The following is a 17,381-nucleotide window of genomic DNA, read 5'->3' on the forward strand; positions in this document are numbered from 1 at the left end:
CCAAGAGCGATAAAAGCCTTCTTTCATATCTGAAAGTGACATAATGTTCAACGAGCGAGATCGGAGATGCGCCACTCTACAAATCATGCTCTCTACCGATCCAAGTTATGATAACAGGACTATTTCTACCACCCTCAAAATGCATTGCTTGATTGCCACAAATAATAGGGACGTGTCCAGGATGATGAAAACAAAATTTCCGGTCACGGTTATAATATTTGGTGTGGTTTCAAGGTAAGGCCACGTCATACCACCTCACATCTTCGAAGTCGGCTTAAAATACCAAACTATACCTGGATGTGCTGAAGAGTGTGGTGTGGTGATCCCCTGGTGCAATAAGGTGGCTGCAGGCAAAATCTGGGTTAGGCAGCAAGACTCGGCGCCGGCCCACAAGTCCCAGGCTTCGCTTCAGAAGGAGCGCTATGACTTTGTACTCTTCTCTCACTGGCTCCCCTCCTTCCCCGACCTGAACCTGCTGGACTGCATCGTTTGGTCATACGTCGAGAACATCACCAACATGATCTGCCACAACACCAAAAGCCTGATCGAGGCCGTCCGCCGATGCTCCTATTGAAGCTTAAGACGGTTATATTAAATAGACATCAGCTTTATAGCATAATCAATTAATTTTCCTAATAAAAGTTTTAAAATAAAGTTGTAATGTGGTTTTCTGTAGAGCGACAACTTTATCGTTTCACCCTGTACACGCGATAGAAACCACTTGTGAATCTGAGAAGTGATAATCTAATGCTAATTGTCTGAAGCACCCCTACCGGTGAATGCCAACAAGGCAGCTGTGGCATTTGTCGTGAATCAGGGTTTATTTCGCATAAGAACATTGGCTTTTAAAATCCCACTTGACCTTGTGTCTCACCTCCCTCCTGCAGAGAAGGTAAATCAACACACAGTGGTGTCTAGAAATTTGGATTACAATATCGTTATACAAATAAGCATTATCTTTCCTTCCGAATATAAGTTAGTTAAGAGATTGGTGATGTTTGTAGATATGCTCTGGCTTGATTATATACCGTCTCATTATCTTCTCTCCTATCGTTCATTAAAGGATGTTGTTTAAGAGGTCAAAGCATTGTGTGACATGTTCTCTATTCACTACTGCTGCGAGTTAATATCATTATCAAGATGGATGCCTACCATAAGAAGACGTGCCGTGAGAATACATTCGAGGCATAATAACGTTGAAACATTGTTTCTCCTTAGATCAATTAAGTTAAGTAAAGTTAAATCTTATCAGTACCGAATGGGTGACCATTTGGAAATACCAGACACTGTATGTTGGAAGATGTTGACACTTCTCTGCAAGGACTACAAAAAGACTAACGCCCTCTGACGGGGATATACATGCGACTGGCTACATTTGCTATTCCCACGAAACTTCCTCTATTAAAGAAAACCGGTTTGACCTGCCTAGGGTGAGTACCGTTTCGGTATGATAGATCAGGCGAATGTAGTGACTAGTTGACAGTTCATCGACGTCCAATCTATCTGCGTGAAAATTCTTCAAAAGGTTAGATGATGGTGTAGGAAGTTAGAAATGCGATAAGAATGAACGTAAAAAAGTTACTTTTCTCTCCCATTGTTTTCGGTTCCTTTCCAATCATTTCGTTATATGTTAAGGGAAATGGGATGCAGTCAAATAAACTCATTCGTGCTACGTCCGTTTCCGAAGAAAAATACCATTTAATGTAAGCGGTATTAACACGAAAATTTAAAACCTAATTTCGGTTTCGATTATAACTGATGGCACTCAAGTCATTTAATTTTTTTATGGATAATTTTACTAAGAGTTCTTCATACTTTTTTGTTTCGGTTTCGATTATAGCTAATGGCACTCCAATACTCTACTTTTTAAAATAATTTTATAAAAAATTCTTCATAAGTCTTGAGTTTGGTTTCGATTTTAGCTGATGGCACCATAGTAATCTATTTTTTAAATAATTTTATCAAGAATTCTTCATAAGTCTTGGTTTCGATTTCAATTATAGCTGAAAGAAACTAAGTTATATATATATATATATATATATATATATATATATATATATATATATATATATATATATATGAGTTTGGGATTCGGTTTCGATTCAAGCTGATGAACCCAAGACATATGGACATATATTTTTTATTTTTGAAATCTTAAGTTTATAATATATAAAAATCGATAGAACATTAACTCTATAATAATATATATGAAATCTCCAAGAATTAAAATATCATATTTAAGCGTACTTTACGACCGGGCTACGCCGGGCGTCCCTGCTAGTTTAGATAAATACTTTTGCAATTTTAACAAAAGAGCTACAATAATATCAGAGCGTCTCCATTTACGCTGAATATCTAAAGAATGCCAACATCAATATATTACATATGAGTCAGTCCCCTGTGGAGCCGCTAGTTTATTATTATAGAGCCAATTCACTATTGATTTTTATCTAATACTAGCGGGGGTACCCGGCGTTGCCCGGGGGTTTGGAGTTGTGTGTGTAAAAAGAGGTGTAAAAGAAAAAAAAGAAAGTTTTGGTCGGAAGGTCGGATTGAACCTCGAAGCCTTGACACGAAGGTGGAAACGAAAGGGGAAAAAAGCCAGTCACCTAACTATCTAGGCCACGACGGAAGGGAACTCATAAGGGCGTTATATGAATGTTTATGAAGCGAAATAAGCAGCTGCGAGGAAGTCTGGCCAATTTTTGCAAGCCAGATCATTCGCGGACATACACAAGAAGAAGCGATCGAACACACACACACACACACACACATCCACACACACACACTTTTGCTTTTATGCCCCCCCCCTGGTTTAGCTAATATATGACGGGAGTAAATTTTCTGTAAATGCCAACAGCGGACTTTATTTTGTAAACGAAATAAACCGGTAATGATTTATGTTGAATTTGTTCTGTTAGTGTTCTGGCGGAGAAATGAAACTTTATTTGCCTATTTGCCTCACCCTGGCAAGCAAAAGGACCCAAATATGTTTAATTTTATTTTTATCTGTCTGTTTTATGTGCGTAAAATTAAAAGAATTAATGGCAAAAACTGGGTAAAAAAAATGTAAGAAACGGTTTTAAAAATCATTTGTAGGTATTTAGGGCCCTTTCTTGGAGGTGAAAAAGGAACAAAATGAAGGTAGTCCTGCATAATTGGACCCGAATTCGCGTGAATTCCCGTCAAGCATTGATCGTGCGAGACCAGCAATTATCGGTGTCAGCCGCAGACTACAGGAAAACAAACAAACAAACAAACAAAACGAACTGAAAAGAATGCAAATGGGTGGGGGACCCCAAGAAACTTACCGTGTAAAATGCAAAAATGTTTATGGTATTTTATTTTTTTTTATTTATTTAATGTTGGTTTGTTTTCTGCAATAAAATCCAATAAACAAAACAAACTGCAAAAAATACAAATGGCAAAAAATAAATAAATAAAACCAGAAAACTGACCGGGTATAATGAAAATATGTTTAATTGATTTTTTTTAATGTTGGTTTGTTTTCTGCAAAAAAAGTATTTTTTAACCGTATAACTGTTAGGTGTAAGTACAACGGTTTGTTATGTGTTTATTTTTGTTTTCTTTTTTGTATTGTTTTCTTTGTTGTCGCTTTTTACCAATTGGAATGTCGTCTGATTCCATATCGATAGCGTAGTAGTAATTGAGCTTATGAAACTGCCAGAAATTCAATATATAGAAATAAAAAATGAATAAGTAAGTAGTCCGAAAATAAGAAGTTAGCTCTCCCCTACTATCATGTAAAAAATCACTGCAAAAATACACTAAATAAAATATTAAATCGAGTAATCGTTTTAACATGTGAAGAACGCTCGCAGTTGACTGGTAGGGTTTGTTCTAAAACCTGGAATCCAAGCTTACTTCGTTTCGTTTAAGTAACCCCTCGACTCGCCCCCCCCAATCCAAAAGAAAAAAGGGGGGAAAAGGGAGGAAAAAATAAAATAAAAACAAATATAAGAAATGGCATAAGTAACCCATAGAATAGCTGTAATCGAAAGTTGCGTTTCACCCGACGGTAAAATGCCAATCCATTTTTTGTAAATAACTAAGAACTCAAACCGGTGTTTCCTCGTAAATTCCCTTGTGGACGTATCCGCAACGGTGTTAAGTGGTCGCAGAGGGAGTATGAATCTAATAGAGAGAAAAGAGTTTACCACTTCCACTGATTGTAACAGATTTTGGCCGTGAACTCTTAGCAGAAAAAATATAGGGATCTAAGATTATCGAGGTAGTGGATAGGTAATATGCCTATAACACACCAGAGATATTGTGGTGCAGTCCGTGCATAATACATTCGCATGAAATGTCTTGATTTTTGATCCTATTAAGGTCAAACTCAGAGGGGAAAATGAGTTCATTTTATTTATATAGAAGATAGATATAGTAATGATTTCAAAAGCCATAAGGAGTATGATTTGGATTCTATCCGCCAGACTAGAAACCAGAACGTTCAGCGGTCCTGCATTAGTTGTTGTTTATCTGTCCAGCGTCGTTGTCGTCTGAGCTACCGACGGATGTTAAAAATTAATCTATTTTAGCTATGAGTGTTTAATTTTCTGCACATGCAAAGATAACAGCAAGAATAATGTTTAATTCGACTAACCCTGCCAAGGTCACTGTTCTGTTTTACATTTTGGACCCATTTTGACCAAATATTCAGAGAGAAGTTTGGTCAAGACTTTTCGCGCGCACACCGACAATGGTTACTTACATCTATTATATTATAAACTCAAATCTTCTTGCTTGAGAGTGTAAACCATCCATCTGGTTTACAGCGTCCGGTTTGCAAAATTATGTATATGCGTAATAAAATGAAAGCCATGAAACCTTCTTTATTGACAATTTTTTCGCATTTAAAATATGCAAATAGAAACAAAGCTGTAAATACCTTTTGCTTTATTTTACTGCGACATTTTACGAGTTTTGTATTTTTCATTGCATGTTGGAATCGTTTTCAAATAATCACAAAACAAATATTTTTCATGATTCAATTTATTTTAAAGTTATTTATATATTCTGCAATTGACAGTTTAAATACGTTAAAATTACTAAGATCAGCTTGCCCAGTCGTTGGAACCGTGTTAATAAAAAGAAACTACTAAACAACCAACACATAATAACATCTAACTTTTTTATAAATAGAACATAAAAAAAATCGTACAATAAGTAATTGTTACCAAAGGCAATAAATGTGACAGCTCATAGTTAACTGATTAGTTAAGAAAAAAAAAACTAAGAAATTAAAACCATTCAACCGGTGTTACATGATAAGGGCTGTCCCCTTTTCATGTAAGTATAAAAATAGAGAGATTTAGTTAAATGTAAAAATGAAATAGAATAGACGAAATTCGAACCTCGTAATTTAGGTTTAGAAAAAGATTACGAGAGAGAATTAGCAAATGGAATGTAAAAAACAAACCATTGTTTAGCTTAGAGATAAAATAGTTTTAAGAAAAGAATTTGCATTGTCAATTCTGTTATGAAATGCAATTGAAGAATGCAACTATAAGATAATTTAATAACCATGTTTTTAACAAATTGGAAAATATAGGTTACTGGGAATATAGGTTAAAATTCCGTTTATAAACAAAGGAAAAAGTTTTGGACACGCATTTCCAGAACACGTGAAAGAAGACACATGTTTTAACATGTGTATGACGTCATGGAAAATGGGAAGTTCTCGATATAGTTAGAAACTTGAGAGTTAAGCGGGAGAGTCTGAGAAAGAGCCTGAGGACGAGAGACGACAGTCTGGAGTCCAGACATGGACAGTCGAACGTCTGGAAGCGAGACGGTCACCTTTGAAACATAGAATGTAAAACTTTGAATTCTTGACTAAGAAAACCACGACCGGTCGGAGAAGAAATAAACCCATCATGTGTTTTTATAAACGTCATCTTTGTGTTGTAATTCTACCAAAAGGTAAAGTGGAAATTGTCATTATATGTCTTATATATCATGTGCTTTAAAATGTCTTTACATACACAATGTCTCGATATCTCATATCTACAATGTGAACACTAAGACTGTCTCAACACTACCTCCTCACTAACACTTCTAAGTATGAACATTTTATATATATGAATCTCTTCATAACACGAACACAGAACGCAACATCACCTTTAATAAGACTCTAAGACTCACTTTTAATGAGACTCCTAAATATAACACCGATAAATGTTATTTCTCAATGTAACTGTAATTTGCTTTGGTTTTTACGAATTAAACTATTTTAAGCCTTATTTATTGAATTAGAGTCCGTAATTGGCAGTTTAAAGACGTTAAAATTACTTGCAAATGTTTATTAATACTTTGAAGATTATGCAAACAATAGACTTTTATCCTGTTAAAACGGGCAAAAGTTATAGCTGTTGACTTGTGATAACTTTTTATATGCCATACTGTCTTTTGTTAAGAGTCGGACTTCTTTGTTTACAAGGTTATTGAATGGAAGTGACGTCAGACAAATTTTAAGGTACGGATGACCAACGCTGTATATAATGTAGTATTAAAAAAATAGAAGTTTTAATAAATTTTACTTGGTTTCCACTTTAACATTTTACTTTAAAATTACAACTTTTATGAATTTTCGGGTATGCTGAAAACGAATATTGCATTAAAATTTTACGCAAATAAGTAGTTTTCCGGATATTAAATAATGTAATTCTTTTTGTTAAAAGTGGTGACGACTGTTGTTCGCGCAAGCGTGCATATTTTTGCTATAGTTAATATACTCACTATTCCATAGTTAGCCATAACATCTACTGATTTAAGGAATTCCGTAAGCAACGAATAAAATAACTCCAGTTGTAAATTCTTTTTCTTTGTAAAAATCAATTATTAACTAAATCTTGTAAAGATTAATTATTAACTAAAGTCTTGATTACAATATTATTTTATAGACATTAAAAATATAAGCGATTTTCCTTTTTTTAAACAACGTAGCATATGTGGACAGTTTTCTCAGAAAAAGGAAAACAAATTGCAACAACCGATTGTCCCTGCTTTCTCTCTTCTTCTTCCTCTCCTTTCCCTTTTTGACAATGAGCGGGGGTAAAGCGTGGGTGGAGGGGCGCTCAAACTCAATTCAACTCCTCAACTGCCGAAAACTCGCTCTGCACACTCTTTTATACGAAGGTGACGGGGGAGTTTTCCGGCGTCCGGATTTTCATTCATCCAATCCACTTTCATGGCGTCAAAATTGAGTTCGCTTTGGCTAAATTGGTAAAATCACTTGTACATATTAATTAAGTAAATTTTCAACATAAATTTCATTTTTCATCATGAGTTTCTTACACAGACAAACTCTAAAACCTTGACATCGGCTTCACATCCGCCCTGCCAAAAACTCAAGTTTAGACAAAACATTCGTGAATACTACCATACGCAATGCAATCGGTTCCTTCATAAAAACAATATTATTATTAAATATTATTATCAATCCCTACTTCGCTCAGCTGAAGTAATTTTTCCTTCTTTTGGTTTGCATCACCAACCAAACCAATTGGATCAGCAAGACAGTTGGGAGTTGCCTCAAATGTTCACATAATAAAAATCTCTAATTCAGCTTTATTTTAATCGTTACTGATGTAATATTTTTACCATTGCAGGTGGTTGGGCTACAACAAACAGAAATACCGTAGGCATTTAACGTAACGTTTAATTCTTTAAAAAAATATGAAAGAAAAACACGGTAAGAGACTGAGACGTGCGCATGCAAGTATCATGTTTTTTTCTAAAAAGTTCTGTAAGTAAAAAAAAAAATACTCGAGCTGAGATCGAAACCAAAACCTAAAGACAGTGCGTCAAGTACGATAACCATTGGACCAGCATGTTAAGATCTTTAAAAGGTTTTGAAAGGTTTGAAAGGTTTTGAAACCTCGTAGACCAGTTGAAAATCAGATAAAAATCCGATGATTCCCAAGTACCAATTTTAGAATTTTGACTCTTTGGCAGCACTTTGTCTGGATGAAAACCGATTAAGAAGATTTCAAATTATTACATAAATCCCCGGATATATTTTTTCTTATATGTTTTCCTTGTAATGTATTGCAAATTGAAAGACAACAAAAGTTTTATTTGGATTTTAAACAAAGCCAAATTGTATGAGTTCGTCGTTAGTATACAACATGCTACTTGAAAGTTTTCATAAACAGTTGAAAATAGTCGACGATTGGTAGTTAAAATGATAAAACTGTGTAAGAACAAAATATTAACAACGCCCCCCCCCCCGTTGTTACGAACGAATTTCTAAATAATAATGTTACTATTTAGAAACCCATTTTTAACATGGAGAGGGCGTTGGGCTTCGTTAACTATTATGTGCCTCCCATCTATGAATATTTAAATTTTTTTAATTATATAAATTTTGCGGGTTATTAAATTGATTTTCTTTGTTGTAAAAAACGATGTGCAAATGATAACAACTAGCGGGACCTGTGGAAATTCGACAGGGGACTCATTCATATGTAATATATTGATATTGGATTCATAACGTAAACAGAGATGCTCTGATATTATTGTAGCTCTTTTGTTAAAACTGCAAAAGTATTTATCTAAGCTAGCAGGGACGCCCGGCGTAGCCAGTTCGTAAAGTACGCTTAAATATGATATTTTAATTCTTTCAGATTTCGTATATATTGTTATAGCATTAATATTCTATCGATTTTTATATATTATAAAGTTGCGATTTCAAAAATAAAAAAACTATATCCATATGAAAGTGGTGCATCAGTATGAGTTCCTTCAGCTATAATCGAAACCGAAACCAAAATTTATGAATTAATCTTGATAAAATTATTTATATAAAAAATAAAATGGATCACTGGAGTTCTATCAGTTATAATTGAAATCGAAACCAAAACCTATGAAGAATTCTTGGTAAAATCATTTTGTATTAATATATAGTATTGTTAAAAATCATAAAAACCACGCTCCTTTCCTAATACTAACCCTAAGTACGGGTGGCAATACGAAAAATATAGCAATTACATTTGATTTTGTTGATCAGCCTTTGAATTAGTGGTAAAAATTACTTAACTGCTTAAAAAATTATAATGTACCAAAATAGGATCAGTTTCCATTATATTTATATGCACAATTGAACCCCCATTCTAAATTCTAAATTAACGTTTCAGTGCCCTCACACATAATCGCCTAAAAAAGTAGAATCTCATATGTCTTGGGTGGTGCCCGGAAAACTCGTACTCGGAAAACTCGTTCATTTTTGCTAGGAATGAAAAACTGGTCCATTAGTGGATAAATATCGATTGAAAACACATTTTATGATCGTTCTTGAAAGATAGATTGTTTTTGAAAGCGAATACACATCCCATAATATTTAAACATGCCTATAGTTTTACTTGTTTACTGTTGTTTAAAAAAATAAAATTTATTTTTCTAAGTGTTAAAATCTGTGATATTGAATAGGCAAGTGAACTCTAGAATATTTACTTTGCTTACAATAAAAACTACTAAAAACAATATATTAGACATTTTAGCGAATAGATGAGACAAGTTATCTCTCAATGAATGACCAATAAATAAAATAAATTAAACTCTGCTAATCAATGTTAAATCTGTAAATAAGTTTTATAGCGCATTCTATGGTCCTTCTCAGTCTTATGTTGTAAGGAACAACTTCTAATAAAAAACAATTTGTGCTTGTTTCATTTTTTATTTAAAATTTTTTAAACATCGGTTTGAAATCGGAAATTAGACTATAGTTTTTTTCCGATTCTGATACCCCCAAAAGTTCTGATTTTTCCGATTCTCGATCCCGATTCCAATTAATCGTCCCAACACTAATATATATATATATATATATATATATATATATATATATTAGTGTTGGGATAACCGATAATGTTTGTATAATATATATATATATATGTATATATCCCAACACTAATATATATATATATATATATATATATATATATATATTAGTGTTGGGATATATATATTATACAAACATTATCGGTTACATATGTGCATACATGTTTCAGTGGAGTCCCAATTTACTCACATTCACGAAGTGTACACCCCAACCTTCCCCGAAATGTAGATCACACCCAAATATCTTATAAAAACCAATGTAATCTTGAAACCCGTTTTAATATCAATTGGGACTCCACTGAAACATGTATGCACATATGTAACCGTTAATATTTGTATAATTAACGGACTATATACCAGCCCAGTCCTGCATTGAACACTCTTTATTCGCCACATGAGTTTCACTGGATTTACCTGTGGGAAACTAACCTATACAACCCGTGTATCTATCTATCTATCTATCTATCTATACTCCTATAAATTCGCTTTTCTTTTGTGTGTATTGATGTCCATATTAAAACCCCTGTTTTCTATTTATTTAAGAAGAAAATACAATTTTCTTATATATGGGCTGTGGAACTGCATTCACTAGCAATTGATCTGGTTAATTTGCATATTCTTTTAAACATTCATTTTAATTAATTCCCTATTAGTTGCTTCGGTTTTCTAATGGGATAATCATCTTTAGTTAACTATTACGTGTAATTATATTCATGCAGATATTCTACATGATTTATACTTGCATAATATTTGCGTAAAAAGTTTATAATAAACACAAAATTGTTTCCATATATATTTATGTATACGTAAATATTTTTGTTTAACAAATTTTGCCTACCAAACTCCTCCTAGAGTTTTTTGTCTACAGACATGAAACATCATATATAATGTATTTGAATCCATGCAAAACTTTATATTTGGGTTTTCGCCCGGAAAACTCGGTGCAAAAGTGTGAAAATTAAAGAAAATGAAATTTGCCAGGTGAAGGTCGAACGCCGGCATTACGAATGCATAACGTAGTAGCTATTGTTTAATGTTTTAATTTTTAGCCTTGAAGTAAACATGTTTTCATAGACCAGTCATTGACGGCAGAGGCAAAATAAATCGTGAGCTGAACGTTTTTGTGTCGATTCTCGGTGGTGGCTCATGAGTCCTTTTTTTAATATACTTTTTAAATCATTACTATATATTGTATCCAATCTATCTACCTATCTATCTATAACAGTGAAAATGTCGGGCTGTTTTTTCTCTATGGTAGTTAAGGAAGACTATTATACAGAAAGGCATTACTTTACATATTCATACTTTTTAATATATACATATGCACATAACCTTATGAACAGTGCATAGGTCTCGAGCAAAGCGGGGCGAAACTGCTAGTATATATATATATATATATATATATATATATATATATATATATATATATATAGTGTGGGGGGTTGATAATGGTGCATCATCCACGTAGGGTTACAAGATATTTTTCTAGAGCCACTATGTATCAAGACGCAAAGGCCACTCGAGGATAAAATCTATAATCATGGTGGAAGTTTGGAAGAATTTCAGAGGCTCAACATAAATTTGTTTTCATTGGATTTGAAAATGAGATGCATCATTGAATTAGTCTGTGCAGAAAACATTTAACCGATCAACATTCATCGGCGCTGGTTTACCGTTTATGAAAACGATACAATTCATGTCAGCATAGATAGGAGATGGGTTCATCCATTTCAGAATGGCGACAGAGATGTCAGTGACAAAACGCACTCCGGACTTTTACGACTGAGGCATCAAAAGACTGGCAACAGTGCATTCTGGATGGTGGTGACTATGTAGAAAAATAAATTCTGGAGTACGAAGAGTCGCTCGTTTTGATGGTTTCACTTTTGTCTTCGTAGCTCTTCAATATTTTTAGTAATAAAATAGAAATAATATATTATTCGTATTACTCATATTATTGCACTAGTGTATTATCCTTTAGTGCTAATTTCATTTTTTTTACACAGGAATCACCGCTTATTAAGGCCCAGAGGCCACTCGAGGATAAGGGTTAATGGGTATACATTAGCCAATGTGATAATAGCGTAGTAAATATAAGTAGTGAGAATTTTGTAAATTGGATTACTTAGGGGGACGGTTCATCAAGAACTTGTTTACATTTTTCCAGCGACCTTAGCAATGGAACTATATTATGTCAGAGTAATGCACTATGAATATTCAATTCAGAGGAGTAGTATAATATTTCCATTGTCATGTACCATGATCATAGGCATTGGATTCTCCTTTTATGGAAGGAAGGTAGTGTAGTAGCTGTTCTGTTGTCATAAGACCATTTTCACTGGCGTTACTTCCTTATTTTTGTGAGTACTATAATATTTGTTCTGCGTTATTTTACAAGGTATTACCTTCTTATATTTGTGAGGTAGAGTACTATAATATATGTTCTGTGGTTATGTTACCATCCTCCTATGCATTATCTCCTGCTTTTTTTATACGCGTCTGTTGTCATGAGATCATTTTTTAAAGCAATCACTCCACATTTAGAGTATGTGGAGTACTGTAGTAAATGTTTATACATGATGACATTATTTCACAAGCTATTACCCCACTATTTGCTCTGTAGAATATGTTCGGTCGCCATGATTTTATTATCCCAGACTAGCAAAGATATGAGACCGGAGGGAACATAATTTAGCACGTAATATAGATAACCATGGATAAATTTAATGCAAAAACAATTTAAAATATACAAAATGAACCACCAACATAAACAGGCTACATTCACCAGTGTTAAAATATATAGGATGTTCGACTGTTACGTGATCGATACATAATACTCAAAGGAAGACAAATATTGGGAACATCGATTAAATTTTAGTTACTTGATTTTACAACTGAGGCTGTGATTTGGTCGAACGTGTGTGTACTCGTCCGAACTCCTCCGACGCCGGAACAAAGAACTTATATGAAGCGACATTTTCGATCACCGACTATTCGACTTTGTAAACAAAACAAGTAATGGATATTTACGTACCGAATATATAACATAAACAAAATAAGGATACGTCTATGCAAATACTCAACGAGAAAAAAAATCAATGTGAATTGATCGGCTGACATGAATCAATCAATTTAAAAATATCAAAATACTGTAATAAAGAAGAGAGAAAATCGTATCGATACGCAGAGGAGTCGAAACGAAATGATTTCTCGTAATAGGTTTCTGTAAATTTGCTTTACATTTTGAGATAATATCAATATAAGACGATACAGTCCAACTAGGTCGGTATGTCACACTCAAGTGCGAAAGAGTATTTTAGTTTATCTGGCATGAATAAGTTTTGAATATCATTGTCGATGGTCTGTGACGCTCAAGTTTTAAATAGCATTTTAATTGGTTTGTGATGCGCCAGTTTTAAATATCATTGTCATTAATCTGTGATTTTCAAATTTTAAAAAACACTTTTGATGATCTGTCACTTTACAGTTTTAAATAGAGTATTACTTGGTCTGACATGCACAAGTTTTAAATAGCATTTTCGTTGGCTTGTTACGCTAAAGTTTTAAATATCATTTTGGTTGGCCTGCTATGGTTAAGTTTTAAAGCATTTTGTTGCCTGTCATGCCGATGTTTTAAATACATTTTAATTGGTCTGTCACTCTCTGATTTTAAATAGCATTTTAGTTGGCCTGTTACGTTTAAGTTTTAAATAGCATTTTGGTCACACGATAACCAATCAAATTCCTGGGAGTAATAATTTTGACCAGACCTTTGAAAGAACTACATCCAGATCCTCAGAGAATTGTAGTGCGGGCAATGAGCTTTCAGGCAGACACAAAGAAGAAAGACGTCGATACTCTCCTTCCTCCCTCGTCTAGAAACCGAGCAAGGTTATTGCTGTGAGGAACCTCTTATGCTATTAAGATATGGACTTTTCCAAACTTTAGATGTGGTACCAACTCTCGGGGATGTTATGGGTATTTTGAAGTACACCATCTTGACGTTAAGGGCTACGGCTGTTGTTGCTCTGTATATTCTGCTTGTTCTCATAACAAATCCCATTTTTATAACAAATATCCGTGTCTGTATCTTTTTTAGTGAACCTTGTGTGTCACAACAGCTTTCTTTATATGCTATAAGAAAATGCTTTCATCAACCGCTCTTTTTATTACTATTTCTTTTCCACTGCTTTTACAATGTGGCAACCTACCCCCAACAGTGTAAATCACTTTATGTATATATATATATATATATATATATATATATATATATACATATATATATATATATTTAAAGGAGATTAGAACAATAGTCTAAAGAGCAGAGTGTATTTTAATGATATTAATCAATCACATTACTATATATATATATATATATATATATATATATATATATATATATATATATATAGCGAATAAAACAAACTTTACAACATGGTAAGAAAGAACAAAAAAGGAAGAAAACAACATACTGAGGATGGGGTTCAGCTTCGAAATATATTTATGTTATAAATTTCAAACAAGTAAAATATTTGTTTATTTTTCTAATATTACGTTGTGATTTGACTTTCAAGCCCACTTGTTGCGTATTTTATTTTGTTCAAATAAAATCAACGTTTCTATATGGAGCCCACACCCTTGACATCATTCTCGCGTTACCTACGCACAGTTCCAACATTTCAAAACACAACCGCTTAGATACAACGCGCGGCTTTTTACAAACAGACTTTTCTTTCTCCAACTTCACAACATGGCAAGAAAGAAGAAAAGGAAAAAAAGAAAGGAAGCAACAACAGAGGATGGAGTCTAGCTCTGAAATATGTTTATATTATAAATTTCAAACAAGTAAAATATTTGTTTATTTCCTAATATTACGTTGTGATTCGGCTTTCAAGAACACTTGATACGTATTTTATTTTAGCCTTAACATATGTAAATTTGAATTCTGTAGCATGCAAAAAAAAAAGAGAAATGACTAAATCTATCACTGCCCCCCCCTTTAGCTCCAAAAGTCCCAAAGCTTTAACATATTTAAATTTTCGTTCAACATCATGCAAAAATAGTCCCCAAAATGGAATGTTTTTATTAGCCCTAAAAGAGCCATTGTGGCACAAGAGTTATCGCGAAGTATAGACAAACAAAATTATATAGAAATCAGTTAGTTACAACTTTTCCGAAAGTTTTATAAAAATCCATGGCATCATTCTTTTTTTTTTTACTAGCACAAAAGTGTCAATATTGGCCATTTTAACCCGAAAGGAACTCCTGGGAAGGGGTGGGGTGAACAACGTGAGTTTTCCCGGAAAACTCGTTCTGTTACTTTTTTTTACTTATATTATGTTTAATGTTTGTGCAAAATTTCCAAAAATTCCAATGCGTAGTTATTGAGAAAAGTGCGGACAGACGAACGAACGAATGGACAAGAGTGAATTTACTTTAATTTGTTTTAACCCTAACCCTAACCCTAACCCTTCTTTTGTCGGGGAACCAAAATAATTTGGTTTTCTGTTTCAGGTTTTTGATATTTCCAAATATTTATTCGTGTTGCATGGTTTGGTTGTTTTGTTTTATGGCATGTAAACACTTTTCGACTTATTTAGGCCAGCGCGTAACTCTCACTTTTCTTATTGTTTCTTTTACTCCTCATATTCCAAGAGTGATGTTTCTGACAAAGAAATAAGAATTGCTGTTTTCTGGCTCAGAATCTGTTCTATCTAACACTTATCGTTGGAAAGTTTTTGACTTTGAAGTACTCTCTTTTAGCCCTTTATATCAAGTGGTGTATTACCTTGTCTGGAGCGATTTCCATAAAATTTACTTTTGGAAAGTCTTTAGTTAATACTTTCAACAATCATCAAGAGCAGGTTATTAAGAATTATTGTATCTATGCTACGCCTTTCCATTTAATTAAATTATAACAAAGATAAATAATGACGTTTTATTTTGTGATCATTTTTAACAGATTTACTTTCTTGAGCGAGCTCCCCTGTATATGTTGTAACAAACACGCTACCAATATTTTCAGTACTTTTCTCTAAATTAAATGTTAATTGTCTTTTGATGTTAATTGTCATTAACTCAGTTAATAGGACATAACGACAATAATGATGGGAAAGTACTAAGACATAAATGCTTGGGCTAATAAAAGTACTAAGACATAAAAGACACGGAATATTCTCCAATAAAATGTATTTTATGTTTCATGTATTTGCTATCTTTCCTTGAATGTCCATAGTTTATCTGTATATATCTTCTAAACTAAATAAAGGAAGAGAAAATAGAAGTCAGCTGAACGCTTGTGTGAGAAAAGCCCTGCCATTGACTAATGAAAATATTAAAACATGAATAGTAATAACAATGAATCTGATTGGTTAACTGGATAATCTTAACACCACGTGTATATATAAAAACACAACGTTACATGAACTCCATACATTTTAGCCTGACGAGTACTATGAGGATAAAATGCAGTGTTAAAATAGATTAGGGGATGAATATTGAAGGATGTGGAATTCATAGGAAAGTGGGATTTTGTAGTAGTTTTGAACATTTAAAGTTTTAACTACATAGGTTTAATAAATTTATTATTTTTAATTTTTGGAGTTATTATTGGAGAATATTACGCATAACTATGTTTGGAATTATTATTTTCATGTAGACAAAACGAAGCAGGGGAAATACAAAAATTTACAGGTATTAGATCTTTTGAGAATTTACCATTTAATGGTAGGTATAAGATTGTTTGGAATCAGGTTTAATTAGTGGGTAGTTAATGAGATTTTATGAGGTTATTGGAGGAGTATTTAAAAGAGGTTTCAGGAAGTCCGATGTAGTTATTTTTATCATTTAGGTTTTCTATTGGGGCGATAGTGCCTTTGTATCCAACTTCAGTCTGTAGGCATTGTTTTTCAAGCGGACAGTTTGATTTATTTGTGCAATTGCAGTTTTTGTGTTACTGTTATTATTGTAATTATTGTTGTCGTTATAAAGTATTCTGTTGTTATGTTTTTTAATTATTCTTTCTAGGTTATCAATGCAACTGTAGATGAGTTTAATACTATTTTTTATTAAAGATTTTATGTAATATATTATTTGGGGGGAGTGAGTGTTAACTAACTTGAAGAATTTTTTTCCAAGTTTATCTTTAATCATTATATAAAAGGAGGGTTAAACCAAATAATTTTCCTAGATCTGCGTTTTTTATTGTTGGGATGGGGGTTCAATATAGTTGATGGTGGTATTAGTATATCCATTATCTTTTAAAGCTGCTTCATAAAAGGGTTTGTGTTTATTGAAAATTTCCCGTTTTGATGAGTTTGTACTAATTCTATTTTCAATGGATTTGGGGATGTGATTGATGATATGTTTCGGGTGGTTGGATAAAGGGTGCAAATATAAGGGAACGATACTTTTATGTATAAGACTCATATGTATTGTTTGCTAGGTTGGATTAACAGAGTTTAGAGTAACATCTTCCACCGACAAAAGTTTATTCACAAAACAACATGGATACACCCTTG

The sequence above is a fragment of the Euprymna scolopes genome, chromosome 10 (assembly GCF_053919585.1).
Source record: "Euprymna scolopes isolate OS-2025 chromosome 10, ASM5391958v1, whole genome shotgun sequence".
In the NCBI taxonomy this organism is placed as follows: Eukaryota; Metazoa; Mollusca; class Cephalopoda; order Sepiida; family Sepiolidae; genus Euprymna; species Euprymna scolopes.